Raw genomic sequence first — 5508 nt, 5'->3', positions numbered from 1 at the left:
AATTCACAGTTTTGTCTCCCTTGTCCACACTACTTTGGATTGAAGTAGGCTCGTTGTTTTCCTTACAATTCTCCTCAATCAATTCCAGATTTTTACCATTCCTCAAAGTGATCGCCTTGCATTGCTCTTTACCATCTCTCCTTGGATTTTCAGTATCACTAGGCAAGGTGCCTTGTGGTCTATTCCTTAGCTCATTAACTAGTTGCCCCATTTGAATTTCTAAGTTCCTCAAGGATGCCGCTTGGCTCTGAATCACAACATCATTCTTGGCCATATATTCTTTCACTAAACTCTCCAACGAGCTTGATTGCGACACTTGAGGAGGAGGTGGTTGAGCTCTTGGTTGTTGTTGAGAAAACCCCAGTGGATATGTAGTCTTCATTTGCATTGGTGCTCTGCTTGAACTAGCTCCTTGACCCCCCCATGAGAAGTTTTGATGCTGCCTCCACCCTAGATTGTAAGAGTTTGAATATGGGTTATTTCGGTTGGCATTTTGATTCTCCACATAACAAACTGAAGCGGGATTCAAAGGACAACTCTCAAATGCGTCCCATCTCCACAATAAACACAAGATACATCAGCAACTTGTCCCATTGCAGCTGGTTGTACCATTCCCCCCAAACTCATGTTCTTGAGAAGGTTAGTCATTGAAGAAACTTGAGCGGTCAAAGCTATCAATGCATCAACTTCAAGTATACCAGCCACTTTTCGACTTGTTGATGCTCTAACATTGGACCATTGATAATTGTTGCTAGCTATCCTCTCCAAAATCTCATAGGCTTCATTGTAGGACTTAGAAAGAATAGCCCCATTAGCTGAAGCATCTAACACCATACGAGTGGAAGAATTGCGCCCATTGTAGAAAGTTTCCATTTGTATACAATGCGGGATCCCATGGTGTGGGCACTTTCTTAATAACTCCTTGAATCTCTCCAAAGCTTCACAAAATGATTCATCTTCCAGCTGCTGAAATGACATAATTTCATTGCGAAGTACTTCATCAAGAATTTTTCAGTCAACTCATTCCATGTAGTCACCAAGTCGGGAGGAAGGGTGTTGAGCTAAGCTCTAGCTCGATCCCTCAAAGAGAAAGGGAACAATTTCAACCTTAGGGCCTCATCACTTACTCCTTGTAGCTTGAAAGAATCACTCACCTCCAAAAATGAACAAAGATGAAGATGAGGATCCTCAGTAGGCAGCCCACTAAATTGACCCACTGTTTGCAACATTTGGAATATAACGGGCTTTAACTCAAATTAGGGTGCTTGAATTTCAGGCCTAACAATGCTCTGATTGAGCTCATTAAACATGGGGGCAGCATACTCCCTTATGGCTCTCTCTCTATCATCAGCCATAGCAACTGTGTTAGTGACATTATTAGCACACTCAACTCCTTCAACCACTTCAGCCATATTAAGGCGATTTTGAGCCCGTTGTTCCCTTAGTCTTCTTCTGATTGTTCTTTCAATCTCAGGGTCAATAGGAGCTAATTCAATGTCTTCTTGCTCGTTCATATAGTAAATCACCTGAGAAAACACAAGAGCAAGCAAACAAAGTCAGCGCAACAAAGAAAAATAAATAAATTGCAAGTAATTGATATTACAAAAATTTCTAATTTCAATCCCCGGCAACGGCGCCAAAAACCTGTTGCTATCAATTTAATATTTGATTTTAAATACGCAAGTGCATGCAATCACACAAGTAATATAATGATAAATAAATCGTCTCCACAGGGATTGGAAATTAGAAAAAATAAGCAAAACAATTTTAAGAAATTAAAAATCAAGTGGGTTGTTTATAGGCTAAACAAAATATTAAAAAAAATGGAAATACTGAAATAAAAAACTGAACTGAACAAGAAAATTGAGAGAAATATATGGATTGCAAAATTGACTTGAATTATTGAATTCCCCTATATTATTCATCCTGGACAAATTGCGGACAGATTACTGCAGCAATATTCTAGCAAAACTCCCAGGATAACAAAAATTCATTCAAACACTCATAAAACTTTCCCAAAATTTTATGACATTAATTGTTCTACCTAATTAAACATATTCCTATGCAAAATCAGATTTAAGAATGCAATTCAAAGTTTAATCCTCAAAAGTTACACAAGGAAAATAACATATCCCTATGTTACTTACTAACATAACCTAACCTAGATTATGACTTGTGTCATCCAAGTTTTTCCTATTACATTTAATCTTTCCAGCATTAAACATCATTAAATAACTTGCCATTGCTGGCCAAACAATGACAAGAAATTAAGATAAGCACACTTGAATGACCAAGAGAGATTTTACTAAAATAAAGTGTATGAAATTAATAGACTATAACATAGGGTTCATCAACAATTCAAGCCACCTAAAAATTAGTTCATGGCTGAGTTCATAAACATTAATCCACAATCAAAACAGCCCATAATATTCTGATTTAGAATCCAACTCAGAATTTAATAAAATAAAGTTTAGGAAAAGAAGAAAGAACAAATCCAAAATGATGCTTGAGCTTTCTTTGTTTATCCTCCTTCTTCCTTGTTGATATTCTCAGTTTTTCTCCTTTCTTTTTTTGGTTTTCTTTTCCAGCTGCCTCCTTTTTATGGCTGAAATCCTCTTTTGTGTATATTAGGTTTTCTCCTCCCTTTCCCAAAAGTACCATAATGGCCATTTTTCTCCGAAAACATCAATTCCTCCTTTCTCTTTTTGTCTTTGTCTCCAATATGTTGACTAATTCTTTCTGCCCTTGCCACCTCAGCCAAAATTTCCACCTTACTCATTGACTGCCACGTGTTCCAAGTGCCCAAAAGTTGCCTGATCAAAATGCTTCTGTTTTGCTGCAGTAAACCTGATAATTCAGCCATCAACAACAAAATTAAATCAAAATAGTTTCACATGTTAGTTCATTCCTTGTGCGAATATTTATCCATGAAACTATTACCTTTAACCCAATAGGTATTAAAAACTAAAAAAAATAATTAAACTTAATTAAGATAATGAAAACATCAAGGTTAGCTACAAAAGCTAAAACTAAACTAACATCACCCATGATTTTTTCACAATTATAAGTTCAAAAGCACATGAAATAACTCTTTATTCAAGAGTTATCAATGAGATAGGATGATGATGCTCTGTTTTTCTTATATTTTCTACAACTTTCTTGTTTTATATCTATCCTTTGCCAATTGACCATATTGCCCCTAGGTTTAAATAAATATCTTTATAGTCTAGCAAGGGCAAAATCGTCCTTTCTCCTCTAATCCCGTTAATCGTAATTAACGACCTCCAATTCTCGTTATTCTCAATATTCTCAAATGCTAATAATTCATATCCCGTTACCCTTTAATTCCTGGCAACGTTCTAATCATCAAATTACTCCGTTATGACTAGACCGATAACTTGCATTCCATGATTGTCTCATGCCGAATGGCTCGAAAAAATCCACATATAACGTGGTATTGTTTATAATTATCCCACATGCATGAAAATACACAATCACGCCCTCAATGACCAAATTACCAAAATGCCCTTATAATTAAAAATGAACCCATATGCATGCATTTACCATTATATAATAATATAATTCACATAAACATGCATATAATCATTTAATAACATAATAAATCAATTATGACCCTCCCGACCTCCTAATTAAGGTCCTAAACCTTATTAGGAAATTTGGGGCATTACAAGCTTGCTATCTAAGCAAGTCATATGCCCAAGCGACCACAACATAAATTCTTGGGGCTTGCTATCTAAGCAAGTCATATGCCCAAGCAACTACAAAACATATTTATACATATACATATCATAGCATAAAACATACCATAACATAAACATATAAACACATATAATCTAACCTATTTTCCTTACCAAAACCGGGATATGGAGATAAGAACAGGATTTGGAACACTCCTAAAACCAACGGTAAGAATGGTGAGTTTCTAAAGAAAAAGAGATGAAAAAAAAACTAAACCATCCGAGTAGAAACTTACCGAAAATAACCTTAAGTTTCAAGAAACTTAAACACCTAATCAAGAATCATAAACAAGAGTTAGGATCTGAAAGAAAATAAAAGAAAACAAAGGAACCATGAAGAACTGAACTTAAGGATAAGAATACCTTGAATGATCTTATGACTTGTTCTATACCTCAATACCGAAATAACTCTATATCTTACTTCCCAAGTGTTTAGAAAAGCTTAGATTGGAAAAGCTTTTTATCCCAAAAACCAAGTGTTTTTCTCTATAGTAATCTTAGCAGCTTGGAGGCTCTGAACAATGCTTGAATGAATGAAGAAAATGGCTGAGTACTAGGTCCTATTTATAGAGTTCAAGGAGTTAAGGTAACCCCTTTTAATTTGAATAAATAAATGAATATAAAATGAAAAATATTTGAATTTTTGTTCAACAAACGCCCAGAACTTTGTCAAAATCGTTCAAAGGCAGGTCCAAGTGATTAAGGCTGTTTTTAAATTTAAAAACCACAAACTTTTAAAAAAAATGCACCAAGGGCGATATATCTCCCACATATCGCCTAGACCATTTTCCCGAGCCCTATTCGTTCGTTCGTGCGAAGTCAACGTGTTTTCCATATCTTCCGTAGGCGATATATCGGCCCCTATAGTTGCGATATATCGACATACGTTGATATATCAAAAACGTATTTGTAGTTTTTCAATATATTTTGAATTGATTAAACAACTTTGATTGAGTCAAAACATGATCCTAACAGCTACTGGAAGGTGCTAGAGCTTTTAGATCTTTCTTTTATTTAAACTATTCATCAAAAATACTTAAATCCTTAATAAACATGATTATGACAAGTATCATATTCTTAATAATTCTATCTAAATCTTAGGTTATAATAAATAATATTTCTAAGACCAGAAATATTAATCTAATTTTATGTTATAATTAATATTTCTATACTATAGGTTAAACTTATAAAATCCATAACTGTTGCTATGAGTTTCCAACTAAGTCCCGACTTGAACCAAAATCCACGGAAACTAACATACTACAAGCTACTGCTACTACTATCTAGCTAAGTAAAAATTTTGGGACACTACACAGCTACTTGAAATTCAAACTGGTCAATGGCGTAGACATTCATGAACCTTCCTTTGTTAGCAATTTGTGACAAATCTACCTCCATTAGGGGTGATAATTTGGTGGTACTCTTCTCTGACTCAATGCACCATTTAGAAAACTAGGACTAAAGTGTGAATCAAATGAATTCCAAAAAAGTTGTGTTTGGAAAGGTTCTTGCATCCCTGGTTTTGTTGTTGAAGCTTTCAACATAGTTGCTTGTCATTATATTGTATCGATTCCAAGGAAAGAAAGAACGAGACAACTTATCAGAACCAATTCCCTCCAGATATTCAGCAATGACAGGATCCATTTGCTTTATATTTTCAAAGTGAATTTGAAATTTTGTCTTCCTCGAAGCATAGGTTGTTTCCCACATCTCATTGTGACGGTGATCAATCTTGAACTTAGCTTTTACT

The 5508-nt window shown here is 34.9% G+C and overlaps 1 non-coding gene across 1 annotated transcript; it reads left to right on the top strand.

The window, feature by feature from the left end:
* The first annotated feature begins 889 nt into the window (after positions 1 to 889).
* On the top strand, positions 890 to 996 carry LOC133820048 (small nucleolar RNA R71). Its single transcript, XR_009886482.1, has one exon. It is a non-coding gene; the product is annotated as a small nucleolar RNA R71 (small nucleolar RNA).
* Positions 997 to 5508: the final 4512 nt, after the last annotated feature.

This window comes from Humulus lupulus, chromosome 2 (assembly GCF_963169125.1).
Source record: "Humulus lupulus chromosome 2, drHumLupu1.1, whole genome shotgun sequence".
NCBI lineage: Eukaryota > Viridiplantae > Streptophyta > Magnoliopsida > Rosales > Cannabaceae > Humulus > Humulus lupulus.
This window is presented reverse-complemented; position numbering and strand designations above follow the sequence as displayed.